The following is a 19,317-nucleotide window of genomic DNA, read 5'->3' on the forward strand; positions in this document are numbered from 1 at the left end:
TTTACAATTTAAAGAATAGAAACAGCTAGGAAGGCAGTTTAAATTTCAATCTGTTCTTACATAGAAAAGATTGTTAAAATCATGCCACATAGGAAACTTGAGTGTTCTTATAAATACAAATATGCACTTCTTATAAATTTATCAAATATGCCATTAAAATTTCCATAAAATTTGCACATCAGCAATGACCCAGTTTATACTAGTTTGCTTTTTTTCTTGTTAATCTACATTGTTTTATTTAATCTACTATGCTACAATAGAAGCATCATATTTTTTTTAGCATGTTACAGATCATCATTAAGTTTCTTGTTAATATCTAGTGGTATTCAAAGGAAATCCAATTTTCTTACCATCTTCTGTAATGAATTTCCTTTGACTATAATTGGGGATTTTAAGAACTATCCTTAAAAAATAAAGCAATAAGAACTACTTCAAAATTCTCCTATTTAAAGAGTAAACAACATGAAGTATTCTGGAAGAACACAGGCTATTAGCAATTGAATATGATGCAATTATTGATATCTAATCACTATTTCATTTCAAGAATCACACAGTATTTGGCAAATGAAAACTTAAGGGTAGTTGCTGATGTGCGAGTGGGAGTTGCCAGATATATTTATTATTTGTAAGGGCAAAGATGAAAGTAGCTATAAGTGGGACTAACTTGGATAGAAGCACATTGATTACAAAGGGTTGATTCTTTGTGAACCAAACAAAGGCATATGCTTGCCTAACAAAAGAACTGGAAGAAAGAGTATATATTAAATCGTACAGTGGCCCAACAGTTTATAAAATTGAAAGTTTAAATGAATAGGTGGGTCATCTAGCAGGAGAGGGAGACTTTAATGACATTTCAACTATATTTTCTTTCTCTTTATGCATTTGTGTATACAGAAAACAGGTACATTCTTTTCACAGCACATATTTACTAAGTACCTACTTTGTGTTAGAAGCTCTCTACTACCCAAATAAGTGGTTTAACTTTTTGTGATTATCCTCTCTTATAGCTGTATTATAAAACTAACAATAATCTATAACTGACCTAATGTATTATAACAAAAAAGGGAAACTGAACAGGAGGAGAAATGAAGAAATGGCAACCTAAATTTCTCATTTCATACAGCATACTTAATACATACATAATTAATGATGATAATTAAAGAAAACAGGACTGGATTTTTAAAAATAATAGTAATCATTATTTGAAGAATAAACTATACCTTATGATTTCTAAATTTACGAGATTAATAACAGTTAGAACCATCATATATCAAAAGAGGAAGAAAAGAGAGAGAGGGAGAGAAAAAAAGAGGGGGATAGAGACATGACCAAGGATCTATAAAAACACAGATAATATACAATGAAATTTCTGAGGTAGGGCCAGATAAATTTTTACAAGAATAAATAATAGTTAATTTATTAACTATTGCAGAGTTTTTTTTTTTTTAAATACAATATCTAAACATAGAGTAGTATTTTAAGAGCACTAGTTTTGGTAGTAGAGAAACTTGAGTTCAAATCTTACTCCTGCCATTTACTAGTTATAACTTCTTTCCTATGGAGGAGTTTATTTAGCTTATTTGCTTCAATTTCCTAGTTTATACAGTGGGAATAAAAATAACTGATTATAGAGAGGACAGAATAAGATAATATCTATGAAGTTCAGTGTCCAGTCCAACTAAACATTCAATCATAAGTGTTACTTATAGTATTTGTTTTAAAATGATATACCTAAATAAAAGAGAGGTGAAATACAAAGGAACGTCCCTTAAGATATACTGTTAACTAAAAAAACTGATACAGTATGAAATGAGAAAACTGAAGCAGAGTGAAATTTAAAAAAGAAAGTGACAATCTTTACAAAGAAACTAAGGATAGCAAAGGGGGCTGAAGCTATAAGCCTGCTCAATCTGGATCCAGAAACACAGAGAGGTGGCTGGAAGTAATGAAGCCAAAAGGCTCCATATGAAATAGTGGACCTGAGCCTGGCTCACTACTTCAGCAAGAGGCTGCAATAAATTTGGCCAACTGCTGCCTGGGGCAATAGCTTATAGACCTGCAGGCACTGAGAGATGGAAGGATAAAGACACAGATTCATGATCAAGTACCCTTAAAGAGAAAATCTGAAGCTACCACTACAAAATTTGGATTGGGACTAGGAACCCAGGAATCCCAATAGAGGTAACAGCAAAGCCACTAGTCAAGGATGTATGCACAAAGAAAAAAAAAGGAAGAAAAAAACCCAAGAGACAAGTTAAAAAAAAAAAAAAAAAAAGCCTTATGACCCACATTAACCTGCAAAGCAAAATTCTAAAACATAGCAAGAAATCTAATGATAAGAAGAGTGACTAATAAAATTACTAATTAGAACATTCACTACAGGTGAATTTGATTTTATAAAATTGTCTGACAATGACTCAACATGAATCTGTTTGTAATGCTCAGAGACAAAAAGATCATACCCATAAAAGAATAAGAAATTGTTAAATAACAATAGAGAGTAGTAAGATAAGAATAGGTGAATGAAGAACCCATCCGAAATCTTAAAAATGAAAAATATGTTCAATGAGATTAAAAATGCAATAGGATAATTTAAGATTGGGCAATTTCAAGGAGAATATTAGTGACTTGGAAGGTAATACTACGGAATGCACTCAAAAAAATCACAGAAAGTAAAATATGTCTTTAGAAAACAAAAAGAGCAATTGAAATATGTAAATTGACTAGGAAACACCAATATATGTCTTATAAAAATTCCTGAAGAAAATGGAGGTAATAACAAAGAAAGAAACAATAAAGGAAAAGATAGTAACAGAATTTTCTAGCATTAGAGTCCTGAGGTTAGAAAGTATACCCTGAGTTCCTGACTGATAATTCAAGATAAATCCATATCTAGACACATTTGAGAGAAACTATTAGACATCAAGGATATAGAAAAACTTTTAAAAGTCACCAGGGAGAAAAAGCAGACTACTACAAAGAGATGAAAACTAGATTGATAGCAGATTCCTCTTAAGTAATGATAGTTGAAGAACAATTGTGTAAGATTAATTGATTAAAATCCTCAACTGCTGAGCAAAAATACCCAGATAAATTGCTATTTAAGATAAATGATAAAATAAAAACATTTTTAGATATATACAAAGAGTATACTCTCCAAGGTTCTCCCAAAAGAATTACTAAAAGATGTAATTCAACAAGAAGAAAAGTGAACCCAGAAAGAAAGTCATATCATCCAAGAATAATGGTGGACATAGCAATAGCTGAAATATATGAGTAAATATAATTAGGCATTAACTATAAAAATCACTGATAACCTCTTTTGTCTATGTTTAAAGCAAATATGTAAAACTAAAACTCCATTCAATAATTAGAACAGATTGATAATTAGTAGATAAAACATGCTAGGCATCTTTTTTACATTAAGGAGAATGCCAGAAATACTAGAAGGTGGATTGTTTTTTATTAGAAAAATATATAGTTAGGTATACATATAAAACTTCAATATGAGCACTAGAGAAATAGATAAGCCACCTACAAATTTCAAGTCAGCAAGAAAATCCATGTCCAGGTCACAAAAAATTTTTAATTGAACTCATATAAAACACATCCTCTCATTATAATGCAATTAAACTCTGGATCAATAATAAAAATAGAGTAAGTTTAAGTTTAGAAAGTAAAAACATACACTTTAACCCAAGGGTTAAAAATAAATCAAACAGACATTGCAAAATATTTAAAATTGAACAAAACTACATACTAAAACCAGCTATGCAGCTAATGAAAAACTTGGAAGAAAACTTAGAGAGTAAAATTCATCTTTGAAAATAAGAAAAAGCATTGAAATTAAATGAGTAATAATTTAACACAAGAATCTAGAGAAAGAAAAATGGTGTAAACCATTAAGAAAGTAGACTGAAGAAAATAATCTTGATAAAAGCACAAAGTAATGATACTTAATACAAAGATACAATACTGTAGATAAAATAAAAGACAGGTTTTATTTTATTTTTTTTTAAATAAAAATATCATGTATTTTTATCCCCAGGGGTACAGGTCTGTGAATCGCCAGGTTTACACACTTCACAGCACTCACCATAGCACATACCCTCCCCAATGTCCATAACCCCACCCCCCTCTCCCAAACCCCCTCCCCCCAGCAGCCCTCAGTTTGTTTTGTGAGATTAAGAGTCACTTATGGTTTGTCTCCCTCCCAATCCCATCTTGTTTCATTCATTCTTCTCCTACCCCCCTAACCCCCCATGTTGCATCTCTACTTCCTCATATCAGGGAGATCATATGATAGTTGTCTTTCTCCAATGGACTTATTTCGCTAAGCATGATACCCTCTAGTTCCAAAAAGACAGGTTTAAAAAAAAAAAGTGAAACAGAAAAATGTCTAACAATGAATAAGGAAAAAGGCTCAGATATTTAATATTAGGAATAAGAGGGGGCATATTAAAAATAAAATTAAAAATCATGAGAGCATTATGAACAATTTTATGCAAATAAGTTTGAAACTGTAGATTAACTGTTAATTGTGTATCTTAAAAAAACTTATTAAAATTGACTTAAGATGAAATAGAACACTTGAATAACCAATAACCATGGAAGAAATTGAATTGATAATCATAAGTCCACCCTACTCTACCTTCCCACTATGGACAGAAAATACCAGGTCCAGATGATTTTTCAGGCAAGTTTTACAACACTTTCAGAGTAGGTAATCCCTATTAATATGACTACTATTTCAGAAACAGAGGGGAAAAAAAAAGAAAGAAATGAAAGTTGCTCAACTTATTTTATGTGGCTAATATCACCATGACATCAAAACTCTACAGTAACAGTTTAAGAAAGGAAAATTAAAGACTAATCTCCTTGTACAAACATATTACATAAAATACCAGCAAATTAAACTCAACAGTAGGTTAAAAAACACATCAGGACCAAGTAAAGTTTTTTTCCAGGAATGTAAGAAATGTGTAGTATCCGGAAATATATTAATATCCTATAATATATTATCATATTAATGGGTAATTTTATCATATTATTGATGTAGAAAATGCACTGAATAGAATATGTCTAGTATTCCTGATTAAAATTGCACTGCAAACTATAGATGCTGGAAACTTTCTCAACTCAATAATTTCAATTTATTCTCTAAATTACCATTAAAGTAAGAAACAGAACAGATATTCACAATATCATTGCTTTAATTCAGTACTCTATAGAGGCCTCAGTCATGCAATATGACAGGAAAAAGAAATTGAACACTTAAGAATCAGAATTTAAGAGAAAAGCTGTCAGTACTTACAGATATACATGCCTGTGTAAAAATATCTAAGAGAATTTTCAGTTTAGTTATTAGAACTAATAAAAAAGTTCAGCAAAGTTGCAAAATATACACCAATAATGACTAATAAACAATGAACCAGAAAACAGACTCTATACATAAAAGAACAAAAATCTAAGTAATATGAGAAGAAATCTAACAAAATAGGTTCTAGCAAGACCTTTATGGTAAAACTTATAAAACATTACTAAAGAATATGAAGGAAGATCTGATTTAGTAGAGGAATATAGTCTGTTAATGGGTAGAAAGACATAATTTTATAAAAATGTCAATTCTCCCCCAGATTATTCTCTGAAGTTGATATAATTGCAAATAAAATTCAGCAAGACTTTTGTAAAACTTGACCAACTAATCCTAAATTTATCCTGAATAGCAAAAGGCAAGGGAGCCAAGAGAATTTTAAAGAACAATATAGAGAGATTTGTCTTACCAGATAGCAAGAATACTATAAAGTTACGATAATTGAGGCACTGTGGTGTTAGCACGAGAATAGAGAAATAGTTTATTGGTTGAAATAAAGATCCTGAAAAAAAATTAATGTAGGCAAGAGATGGCATTGTAAATTAGTGAGTAAGAATGGCTAACTTGTTAAATGGTGCTGGGATTAACAGGGTTATCCATGGAAAAAGAATAAAATAGGGTACATGTAAGATATCACATACAAAAATAAATGCCAAGAAGTTCAGAGATTTAAATGTAAAAGGCCAAACTTCTAAATTGTTAGAAGAAAATAAAGGAATGAAGAAAACAAAAGAAGGTTGTCATATGGAAGCGTTCATTGATTGATTCCATATGTCATATGGAAGGATTTCTAAATGACAAAAAAGCACTATATACATCATATATATAATATATTATTTTTAAAATGTAGGTTTCAAGCCCCCACAGCATGGGGCTTGAACCCCAAGATCGAGACTTGCATTCTCTACTGAGTCAGTCAGATGCCCCAGCACAAACCATAAAAATTAAAATATCAATAACTTAAATGCTTTAAAATTGGAAACTTTTCCAAAATAAGCTACACAGATTAGGAAAATATATTTGTAAATAGACATAGATTAGGAAAATATATTTGTAAGCCCTATTGCCCAAAGAACGAGAATCCAGAATACTACAACCAAAATCAAAACCAAAACCTAAACTGCTCCAAATAACAACAGCAAAGCAAATAACCTAACAGAATGATGGGTAAACATACAAACAGGCAACACACAAAAGAAATCCAATGGTTTATAAGTAAAAAAAAAAAATTTTTTTTAAATGAGATATTATTTAATACCTATCAAATTGACAAAAAATTTAAGTCTAGCCATCCCAAATGTTATGAAGTATGTGGAGAAGTTCTCACAGATGGCTAATGAGAATATAAATTGCTACTACCACTTTGGAGAGAAATTTTACATTCCTAGTGAAATTGAAAATGCACATTTCTTTATAGTTAGGCAATTCCTCCTACATGTAAACACATGTATAAAAATGTTAACTGCAGTATTAGCTGTGATTGGGAAATACAAAAAATAGCATCTAACAATGAGAGACTCAACAAATTTCTACAGTAGAATACACTTTATAGAAGCCATACAATGGCTTATGGCTTATGTAAAACTAGTTCATAATGACAGAGGTCAGAATACTTTTACTTTTTAAAAAAAATTTTTTTTGTTAAAGGTTTGGAGAATATCACACTCAAGAAAGCACAAGGGACTCTTCCTAGGTATGGTGACTGTTGTGTATCTTGGATTGGGTATTGTCACATGGATATATACTTACATAAAAGCTCATTGAGCTACATACTTAATTTGTGTATATCATTTTCGGTAACTTAGAATAATAATAGATAAAAAAACAGGTTTAGAAATAAGTGTGCCAAATATTTGTTTAATTTGGGTGTGGATTCTTGTGCGTTCACATTATTCTTTATATTTTTATGGGCCTGAAGTATTTTAGTTTAAAACAATTGATAAGACAAACTACTGCTTTTCCTAACTAGAATTAATCAAGGTGAAAGAAAGCTCTAGTGTCACCTTCTTTTCACTGTCCTTGACAATAGATCTCAGGACTTCAGGAATCAGCAAACACTTCACAGCCAAACATACTTACAAAGTGTTTTGTCAAAGCAAAAGCAAAACTTTCCATTCAGCTCCTGACTACATGTAGAATCTAGGCTTTCTGAAGTGAGTGACCAGCAGCATATGTTGTTGATATGATGCTACCAATGCACAGAGATCATCTAGTCAGGTTTTCAAAAGATGAAGCTGGGGGTGCCTTGCCAAGGACTTTTTTGATATGAATCAACAGGTGGTTTGGCATCAACACTGCTATTTGCTCGTGTGTTTCACCTCTGGTTTCAGAAAAGAAAAAAGAGACGATACCTTTTCAATGCTGTATTTCAAGTCGACCATATGGAAGGCAAGGTTTTATTCCAGCCAATTCTCTTTCTCTCAAAGCGTGGAGGAAAAGTGCCAGCCACTGCTACTCTCGCCACCAGCCACGGTACAGATGTTTGGAAAATGCAAAAATGGAGAAATGAAACAAAAAGAAAACCCTCAAAAATAAAGTTTTGCATAAATGAAAAATAGAGTATATAATTATCATGGCTGCAAAAAGGTAAATGCATTTTTTATTTTCCCCTTGTGCTAAACTAAGAGCCAAGACGAACAAAAACATTGATGTTTTAACTTAATCAGTGTTTTGTTGAAACTGACAAGGACCAACTAGAAAATGGCTAAAGGTGGGAATAAAAACCAGATTTCTTTTAATCTGATAAAAGATTTTTTATCTCCAAGAATGTTAGAATATGACCTACTTAAATGAATACTTACTAAAGGAACAGACCCATTTAAAAATATATGTTTTCAGGTGCCAAAATGGGAATGGGGAAAGTGTTTCTTTCAAATTTTATAAGAGAAAAATCTTAATTGAAATTGTAATGGTTCCTTATGAGACTCAGATAATGTCTTCAAACTATTCAAACACATATATCCCTAAACTGGCTTAGTCAGGAAGCAACCCCCATTACTCCAAAAACAAATGCCCTATTAGACTTAAGTACATCAATGTAAGTTATTCAAATGAGACTGTTTCTTTGAAAGAAATTTTGAGGCCCAGCTCTGCCACAAACTTGTTTATCTTTGTTTATGTCATTAAACATCCTTGGGTCTCTGTATCCACATATTAAGCCTGAGTGTGATACAAAGTCATCAACTATCATCGAGCTCCTTTCCAGCCCTAAAACCCTACGAATCTAATGAAATTACTCTAGCATTAGAATTTTTTTTCTCTTTTCCTTCATTTATTAAAATAAATAGACAATCATGTAAGTAAATACATACTAAAAACACATACACACACACTAATCAGCTATCCCTCAGACTAGTAAGAGAGAACATTTTTTTATTATTGGTGCCATTATCTATTCCCTAATGCGTATTTAAAAAGAGAGTTCCCATAAAAAAAAAAAAGACTTTTATTTTTTCCTGAATTAAAAATAGCATATTATTTCTTGGCCATTTAAGTTCTATTAAAAATATAAAACGCAAAATCATTACAGAAATCCTATCAAGAACTTTAAAAAGAAAGAAAAAGTCACTAGAACTCCATTTAAGTTTCAAATAGTTCATTTACATGTGTTCTTTTACAGAAAATATAAGTGCCCTGCCTCAAACTACCTTCACCTCCTTTTCCAGCGGTAATATCCTTAACTGTGGAAAACACAGGACCCTCTCTCATACCCTTCCCACCTGTCTTCTGAGGTAACAAAGCGGAGGTATAGATTGCAGGGTGAGATATTTGGGATGGGAGTAGAGCATTTCATCTGGGAGACAGTACTGTGGTCAGTTTGCCAAATCGAAAAGCAAGGTAAGTCCCGTCACTACTTTGGCAAGAAATATGGGTTCTCATGGCTAAACTATGATAACGATTTTTACACAAGACTTTTTAAAAATGAAAGCACCTGAGGCAACAGCAGAAAATAAGTCTGAGAATGCAAGGTTTACTCGTCGATATTTAAGCCAGACAAGACAATATCAATGAACCTTTAACCGAGGGTCTAAAAAAAATACGGGGCACCTGACACCTTGATGAGTAAGAGACGCTCAACTTTATGAAAGGCCAGAGTCCTAGGGTGAAGTCTCCATTGTTCCCAGTGCTGATATGCCCATGGCACCAGTGGAGGCAGAATAATCTGGCCCAACAGGCCAGGCTCCTGTTACAGGCTCCAGCTTAGCTCTGCATGCAGATAAGCCTGGCACCCACCACACTGCACACTCCAGGAACACCAAGGGTGGGTCCCCAAGGGAGGAGGGCTACTCAAACAGCAAGGCAAGAATTGGAAGTTGCACAGCGTATGAGCACTCCCTGCTGGCAGCTGAGGTTGGAGATGAAGCGGTAGAGTCTTAGGGCTGTCGAAGGTTTCTGTGAGGAGGCCAATGGACCTACCTGACTTTTCAGGGACGAGAGCATGGCTCTGACAAGGTGTAGAGGGATCCAGATGCTATCCTGAATGAGGAGGAGGTTAGGAAAGAGGCTGCTGATGGGAGGAACTCCAAGAACTGGCAAAAATGAGGTTTGAAGCTGGTATACACTTTTCATTAACTCTCCCAGCTATTAACATTTTATAAAGTATATACGGGTCCCCCCACGTGTGTGGAGAATGAAGGAGGTGCAGCAGAAAATGAATTTCTGTGCAGCTCCCTTTATTCCAGCAAGAGAATCCTTGGGACAGTGGCATGTATTTGCAATGTTTATGTTTTACTGGGAAATCTTATCCATAGCCCAAATGGAATTGCCTGGTGCGTCCCCTATTCCAAGGTGCCCACGTTCCAAACAGGTGGTCCCTATTTATCTGGACAGCCTAGGGCAGCAATACTGGTATCTCCCTAGTGCTCTGTTCTGTTAGGGTTCTTCTGTAGGAGAAGATGAAGGTCAAGATGGCAGCCTGCTAAAAGCAGCAGTATTTCAGTTGCAGGAATAACTTGCTTGTCATCAACTTGTTAATGCAATAGTCAAACATTTCTTTGACATGTACAGTATCAGCTAACTTCAGCAGATAAAGGGTCTAGAACAGGAAGATGCTGCAGATGCTTTAGCTCCGAGGAAGGCTTAGCAGAGCCAAAACGTCAGCAGGGCCTGTTTGTTCCATCCTTTCCATCGGGCTCTGTGAAAGAAATGTTAGATTACTGCAATGACAAGTTTGTGACAAGCAAGTCATTTGTGCAACTGGTGCGCTCCTGTTTTTATCTGTTTACCATTCAGACTTGTGAATGCCATTTCAAGCACTTACAGGATTTCTGGCTCCCATTAAGGGGAAATGGTTCCTCCATGTTTAGAATTTTCTGCCTCAAAGAGAATTACTAAGCAATTATTTATTCCTGTGGTCACAGTGTCACACAAAAGCACTCTTGAGTTGTTTAGTTGGACTCTGAATCATGAAATGGAGTCCTGCAGACTGGATAGCTTGGAGCATCAGAAATTTCTCGTCTAGTTTATTGGAATGACTACAAAGCAAGCCTGTGAGAGTCAATAAAATTGCGGCCAGCTTGAAATACCTTGCTCTTTTGCTCCGGGATCATATATCAAGGCCATATGCTTCAAGGCACATAAATTCACTGTAATGAGTGGATCCTGAGAAGCCAAGGCCTGACTATGTCACACACACTGACATGTGATCTAACATATGATAGTTTTGGTGACAAGGATTGCTTTAATTGTTGAGAAGGGAACTTATACAGCTTTCTCCTTGTATTCTGTGGGTAATCACAGGGCCAATCCAAATCCAGAAAACATTTTAAGCATGTGGTTAAAAAAAAAGTAATATAATATAAAATTTACTGGGGATCATCTTCTCTAGGCTGACTTTTTCTCAGTAAATGGAGACCCCTGGCAGGGTCTCCATTTTAGGTCAAGATTTCAAGACTGATTCATTCGATTCGTCATCTGAGATCATGGAGTGACTTTTGGTGAGTCATTTTAACCTCTTAGGAAGAGGGATAAAATAATAATACCTTGTTCACTCAACATGAATTGGGCTCAGGGTCAATATTATCAGAGATGAAGAGTACCTTCAGAGTTCAAGAACAAGAATAGTATTTCCTAAAAGCCATGTATTTTTTATGATTTAAAATATTTGCACACTGTTAGTACTGAATTTATGAATAATTACAGGTAGACTTTTCAAAGAACACAGAAGCATGAAGTTTTGAAGCAGAGAGAATACCACAGTATCTGGGGAGGTAGGTCAAAGCTGAAATAGTGTGGAATGTCAAGGACCAGATGGGAAGTAATGACGTAGAATGAGGCAGAGCTTGGTATATCTGACCAGACAATGTTATGGAAATAGATAACAGTCCTCACTAAATAAAAATTTTATTGTCAATAACTATTTGCCAGACACTACCTGTGTTACACAATTTACATGTTTAATACAGCCTTCACATGAACTCAATGGTATAAGCATTATCATTTTTTTTAACATGTGGAAATTAAGACTTGGAGAAATTTAAATACGTTACCATAAATCTGTTAAGTAGCCGAGATTTGAAACTAGCTTTCCTCACTCTTAAGCCCTTACACTCTTAACCACTGGAGAACTAAAGTCATTTCCACTGCCTTCAAAAGTCTTTTCTTTCTCTGGTATACTGGAAAACATTTTAATCTGTAAATGCAGATATTCAAGATTTCATATAAAAGGACCAGTGAGAATATTCTGGCTCTAGCTGTATTGCCACCTTTCTTAGGCCCCTGGGAAAGCTGAGCCTCGTGAAGATATCATTCCTTTTGCCCCAGCCTGACCTATTCCTACTTGCATACCCTGGGGAAGAGGTGAAAGTGATTCCGACCTAGTCACGCATCTTTGCTGTGAATGCAGGGTGTCTGGCCGCATCTCCTGTGTCCATGCCAAACCCTTTCTCTGTCTTCAGGTGTACAGTCTTTTGTTCCCCCTACTCTTTGCTCCCATGTTACCTCCAGGGAGCCTCCTTTTGTTACTTTCTGCTACTCTTTTTAGGTGGAGAAGGGCTGGACATCTTTCTTACCATGACAAGGATCGCTGAGACAGTATAAACTTCAAACTTTGCACAGAATGTATCCTTTGTTCAGTCTTCTGCTTTGTTTCTTTTTAATGATAGCTTTGCCACAGGTCACATTCCTACGCAACTCGGAACTACGCAAATCAAACTGGTGAAGAGACTTCTTGGCAACTCCATCTTCAAGTGAGTATGTGTCCAAGATGTAGGGACCTCTGAAGGAGGTGTGTCTTCTGAATATTATGTGTCTAAAAGCTGCTTTGCTTGAAAGAGTGGCAAAGAATAAGCTCAGTGAGATCTGTATTGACATTTCCTGGTCTCTTTTTAGTGTGTGTTCAGAGTGGGTCATAAGAGCCTTCAGCTCACACAAACTGTTCTGTTTGTTTTTTTTTTATGATATTTCTACCTTTTTGTTGTTGTTATTGTTGTTTTAGCTTCTAGGCATTTTCCCCAGCATAGGATTCTTCCTTAAAAGCTACTCAAAAAGACCCTTTGCATAATGTAAAATAATAGGCTCAGCAATTAAATAACCAGTGGCCCGAGTTTTTACCTAGTGCCTGAGCTTGCTCATGGTGGCCATTCAGCCTTTGTGGCACACCAACAGGGGCATAGGGCTCTCAGCCTCACAGGCAATCCCATACTGCTTTAGAACCCTTCTGTACAAAATAAGGTTCCTTATGTTGAACCTTAAGTTGTCTTTCTAAAACTCCCTCCATGGCTTCTAGTCTTTTCTCATACCACTTTTCAATCCTCAGAGCTTCATGGGATCCATAATTTAATGGTTTACTTAAAGACGCCCCTTGTACATATCATATACCGGTAAATGGGTTTAGATTGCCCTGCTTTGTCCTTTTCTCCTCACCCCACAAGAGTTAAATTCCCACTCTATCCCTCCGAAAATGCCGGAAGAAATGAAAGCCAGTCAGTCTACTAAGTTTTTCATTTCCATTTGGATATAGACAACATGTGTGGCAAAGAATTCTTAATCTCTGATTTTCTGTCCTAATCTGTGGAAGATCTTGCCAGACAACCTCAGGCAGCTTTGACGGTTATAGCTATTTATAGGGTAACCATATAATTTATTGTCCAACCAGGACATATTTTGTGAAAGGTCCCTGTGAATAATTATATTAAGACCATAGTCACAAGCCAGAATTGTCCCAGGCAAATCTACACAGTACCTTGCACATGCCTTTACTCCAATATATACCTCTTTGTATCAGTTACCTGTTTACATGTTTGTTTCTCTCACTAGTTTGTGAGCACTCTTTCCTGATGGAAACTTAGTTACCTGTGTCCCTCCAGTACCTAGATGAGTGCTAGGCAAGTAGAAAGAGTATGGCAGATTTTTTCCCCCCTTTTTTCTAACTGAGGATGTCTTTTCCCTAATTGCAAGGGCCTCTACATTTTTTCATAGCAAACACCACCAACACTTACTGGCTTCATGTTTGGGGGGGATGAATCAAAAACATTTCACTTAGTACAGTAGGAAGGGAATGGTGTAAGTTCAATGGTAATGGGTTTGACTTTGAGAACTGACAGCAACAAGCAGAGGGTGAAGTGCGATAACTTTTCCACTAAAATTTTATAACTTTTTATAGAACACTGAACAATATGCTCTAATCTCTTTGTTCACAAGCAAATTTTTTTCAGCAGCTGTACCCACAGTTCCAAGTTTGTAGTAAAGCAGGTGTTATAGGAAATGATCAGAACGTAGTGTGATGGCTACATATGTGACCACATGTAACAAAGGCTAACATCCTGTGATTCCTGAGAATTGTCCACTAAAACCTTGGTGGCATTGCTATTGCTTTCACATATGCCAAGCATATTTAGAAATCTGTAGCTTCCAGCAGTTTTTGCCTGTGAGTAACGGTGACTTTAAAAAAGAAAGAGAAGTTGGGGCACCTGAGTGGCTCAGTAGGTTAAGCTTCTGACTCTTGATTTTGGCTCAGGTCATGATCTCAGGGTTGTGAGATCAAATCACACCCAGTGTGGAACCTGCATTAGACTATCTCTCTCTAAAAGACAGAGAGAGAGAGAGAGAAGAAACTCCTGAAAAATGTGAACCACCATGTAGACCCTTCCAGGAAGATGTGAATCTATATGGTTTAAACAAAAGAGCTTCACAGGAGACAGTCTCACAACTTCCCTTTCAGTATTCAGAGGCCTCATTATCAAGATGCTACGTGATTAACAAACCTATAGATTTTTCTATCACAAGATAAGCATATTTTATTACTATAGCCCTCAGTGAAGAAAAAAGAGAAGGTCTCATTTCCTATTTCCCTTAGCTTGCTTAAAAACTGGCATTAGCCCAGTATCTCAACCTTCCTTTTTCTAAGATGAGTAAAAAAGTCTCCGTGTCTTTGACTTTTCCTTAAAGAACTTTTTCTCAAAATGTTAAATTTAAATTTTATTGGGAGGGTGTTTTATAACTCTTTCTCTCTAAGATGCTCATTCAAATTTTAGTGAATCCAGAACAAGCATGATTAAGTGTCTGACCTATGCTCAGAGGAAATAGTAGAAATGTCTATATTCTGCATGCTTCTTACACATTTCACTATTATCACTATTTTTAAATTTCTGTTTTGCCTTTCACACTCTTGATCAACTTTCTATGTTCTACTTCTAGATGCTATTTTGCCCACAGAGCTAGTCATTCTTTATTTTCAGTCCATCATTGACATTTACCAAAGCATCATGGGTAATGGAAAATACAAGACTTAGAAGAAGGTTCAGAAGAAACACAGTAATATGCCTTCCCTTGCAAACTCTTTAGTTTGTGGAGAGAGAAAAATGTTCCACAAAAATTAAGCAACATCGATATGTATATTCAGGTGTGTGGTATTAGTTCAGCAGCTATTAACATAGGCAAGCTAGTACAGTTATTATGAAATTCTCTCTCTATATATATTTATATGTGGTGATGGAGAAGTGGAATGAACTGCCACTTGGGAGGTTTGCTTTCCCTCCTGTGAAGAATGCTAACATTAATCATGATTTACTGACATTATATTTATTTACTGTTTTACTGAGTGTTTATTTCAAATGATTGCCCTTTCTCTGAAGTCTCAAATTATTGCTATTTGGCCACTGTGCATAAAAGCACCGTATTTTAAAAGCATGTATTCCCTGTCCTCAACATCTAAAATAGTGATTTACAACCATTCAGAATCTCTGGTGTCCTGGTGTTAATGTGATTTTGCAACATTTTTCCCTGCTTACTCCTTCTTAAAATATAATTTTAAATTAAAATAGTTTTTTTGACATATCAAAATGCTGCTAATGATAATATAGACCACACTGAATTTGTTCTTTTGGAAAACGTGTCTAGATAATCAAGGTAATCAAAGACCAGAATCCAGGCAATGGCATACCATTTCTACATTTCTCCATATTGACTGGTCCCCTAATAAACATTTCCTTAAGATTCTGAAGTGCTTAGTACCAGATAAATAGATTAGAAATTTGATCAATTGATTGTCATTTGAGACAAAATTCAAAGCTCTGCTAGTTAAGTGGAGTGAGACCATAACTCTACTTTTGCCTTAGTTCACCAGAACTCTCATTGGGCCAAGAAAGAAAACACATTAAAATGGCATTGTGTTGGTTATTACCTACTGTTTTAGCATTGTCAGATGATTGGCAAATCAGTTTACCAGGGTTTGCCTGGGATATTTCCTTGCATGGAAGTTAGATTCCATGTTAGTAACTTGCAGATAGAAATATTAAAATTGTTGTTTTCAGGTACAGTTTCCCAAATAGTGAGTTTCATTTTGGCAGAGAAGACAATGAAGGTAGATGTGAAAGTGTCATCACCCGTAAGATGAATTAGAGCCTAACAGCAACCTTCCTGGGTCATTGGCCACAGAGTACCACTTCTGGCCAGGAGTCTGATTTTCTATATTGATCTTGCTTTTAAATTATATTAAATAAAAATATGACAATGTTTTTAACAAGCAGCTTATTTATTAAATTTCTAGAGAATCCTCCTCTAAAATATTTTGTCCTACCTATCCTTTTACCCAACCTATCCTCAATTTTTTTTAAAGATTTAATTAATTAATGTATTTGACAGAGAGATCACAAGTAGGCAGAGAGGCAGGCAGAGAGAGAGGAGGAAGCAGGCTCCCCACTGAGCAGAGAGCCCGATTCGGGGCTCGATCCCAGGACCCTGGGATCATGCCCTGAGCCGAAGGCAGAGGCTTTAACCCACTGAGCCACCCAGGTGACCCTTATTCTCAATTTTTGATGAGCCTTTTGTTTTTATATAATTTTATTCTATAAAAGACTATGGTGTAAGGGTGTCTGAGTGGCTCAGTCATTAGGCATCTGCCTTGGGCTCAGGTCATGATCCCAGGGTCCTGGGATCAAGCCCTGCATCCGGCTCCCTGCTCAGTGGGAGGCCTGCTTCTCCCTCTCCTACTCCCCCTGCTTCTTTTTCCTCTCTCGCTGTCTCTCTCTGTCAAAAAATAAATAAATAAATAAATAAATAAATAAATAAAATCTTTTAAAAAAAGTCTATGGTATATATTTTCTAACAGGATAATCTATTCTTATACCTGTTACAATTGACTTAATCTATTAGTCTAAGCCCTAATCTAGTCTATTCCCAGCATACAATTCCATGAGAGTAACGTACAAAATCAAACATTCATTACTTCTGGACACATAAATGGTCACTGGATCCATGACTGCTAGTTAAGCAGGTAGCTTTTAGGTCACTATTACATGAGTAGAAACTTAAAAGTATATACTTGGTAATTATTGGGGAAAAGAGGGCTTTGATTATAGAGAAGCATATGGAAGCATAAGCTCATTTTTTTTTTTTTTCAAAAAGAACAAAGGCAATAGCCCCCATTCTGTTGTATGCACATCCAAAATTCAGTATTCACTTTTCTTTATGCTAGATCTGGAGCTGAGTCCTAAAAAGCACTGGTTTAGTAATAGTAACACTTCTTACTTGGGGTCTTTTTAAGTTGAAAGTTAGCAAATAGACTTTTAGGAAGGTCAAGGTAGTAATCATTATATAAATCATTCAGTCATTCATAAACTAAGAAAAAGAATAATAATTTGCTGGCTAAAAAATAGAGGGAGATAGATTTCTGAGTAAAAATGTCCCGGAGATGGGGTCATAACAAAACCAGAGCTAGATAGGCCATTGACCTCTTGTGCCATTTGGGGTTGGGATCGTGAGTCTCTCTTTGAGTGGCAGCTCAACATATCTCATCTCCAACATACCTCATCCTCATGACAATAGTATATTTCACCTTATGTTAAGATAGACCTTGTAAATAACCCCTTTAAGTGTTCTGTTGCTTATCAGCCATCCAGTCAGGCAGCTACTTCTTTTCTGCCAGGGGTAGCTAACGCTGAAGAGTCAATTTATGTGCCTTCCCTGCTGAGGAGGGATCAGAGGTATTTCCTCAGTACCTCCATCCTATGGTCCTCAGTTCTGTCACTTCATTCTGTGATCAGTAGACGAAATATATATTAGCGAAGAAAGAGCTGAAGAAGTTGCTAGGATTTCTAAGAAAGAAGAACCCGTAACTTTCCTGCTTTAGTTAAGAGAACGTTTTAGTATTAACAGAAAGAGATGGTTAAATTGCAGCCCATCAAATTTCAACTACAGTTCCAAAGTGTGTCTAAAGGGATCCAAAAGAAAACAAAATTCCTTCTGTCCTTAGCTATAAATTCTGCAGGATGATTCTATGTTCTCATTTTATTCTGGTTTCTTCCTCTGCTCCAGAAAGGATTAGCGTCTAACATTAAACAAATAGTATATAATAAACAACAGTTATAATATATATTCATAAAATTCTGAATCCACAGCAAGAGGAGGTTAAGTTCTTAGCCCAGCAGATAAGTCTTACTGATAGTAATAGATATGTTTCTAATTTGTTCATGGAAGGTGCTGAAAATGTGCTCTACTAAATCTTGAGGTTTTGGCAGTTTAAAAATCTTATGATTATTGCCATATATTGGATATTCCCCCTTTTCTATGGGATCACAAAAACAATCTAAGTACAGATGAAGGCAGGAGAGCATGTTTATTTCTTTATTAGGACCCATACATGTTACTATATATGTTTTTGTAAATGAATTATGAAGGAAAATACTAAAGTCCTTGATGCAGGCCATATTACAAATCCATGTATACCTATGCTTTCCTTTTTCCTGTTCTCTCAATCCTTGTGCCTCTTTTTTCCTTTTTGAATTCAAGACCTGTTCTTATACTGTCAGATGACTTTTGGTGGTTGGAGTCCTTGTGACATTTCTTTGCCTATCCGTGCGTCTAGTTTAATATGACACCCCCAAAAGGACTTCATCCTATCAAAGATGATGACTGATTGGACTTAAACAATGATTTACATATTATGACATAACATAAAATCTGGAAGCAGCATTTATAGCCGATGAAACAAACTTTTAGCCTTACATATGATTCATATTATGAAGCAAATAAATATGTGTTATCTCCTTTTCTGAAATATAACTAAGGGCCCTAGAAGTCCTGAATTTGTGTTCATTTGTACCAGAACTGAATTGATACTGTTCATTAGGTACCTTTTTTTTTTTTTTCAGTCCTAACAAGAAAATTTGCCATGGATATAGAGGATCCTACATAAAAGCAAGTACTCATATGTTAGGGACCTGAACTGAAAATCCAGAATGGGAAAGATCAATGAATGAAACAAAGCTTGGGTGAACTCATTCATCTTAGGAATTATTACTGGTGTAATGAGTCCAAGGAAGCAGCAGTTAATATTATTCCATCCAAAACCATTAATAGTTTCAGAATAGTCCCTGGGATATAGGAAACCTGGATTATTTAATCTGAGCATGACCTGAAGCTTGCAAATCCTTCTGGACTTATCCTAGGTTGGATGCAGATCTTCAAGGTAAGACTGGTTGCTGGTAAACCCTCACCTTCCATGT

The 19,317-nt window shown here is 35.4% G+C and overlaps 1 protein-coding gene across 4 annotated transcripts in view; it reads right to left on the bottom strand.

Annotated features, from left to right (window-relative positions):
- Positions 1–19,317, bottom strand: part of ZBTB20 (zinc finger and BTB domain containing 20) — a 305,100-nt gene that overhangs the window by 249,100 nt on the left and 36,683 nt on the right. The window contains exon 2 of one of the 4 annotated variants that reach the window (XM_082741164.1): positions 7,726–7,825. The exons of the other annotated variants lie outside the window; for them this stretch is intronic. The gene's annotated coding sequence lies outside the window, so the exon portion shown is untranslated. The remainder of the gene's footprint in view (positions 1–7,725; positions 7,826–19,317) is intronic. 4 annotated transcript variants of the gene reach the window in all.

The sequence above is a fragment of the Mustela nivalis genome (assembly GCF_964662115.1).
Source record: "Mustela nivalis genome assembly, chromosome: 1".
NCBI classification, from domain to species: domain Eukaryota; kingdom Metazoa; phylum Chordata; class Mammalia; order Carnivora; family Mustelidae; genus Mustela; species Mustela nivalis.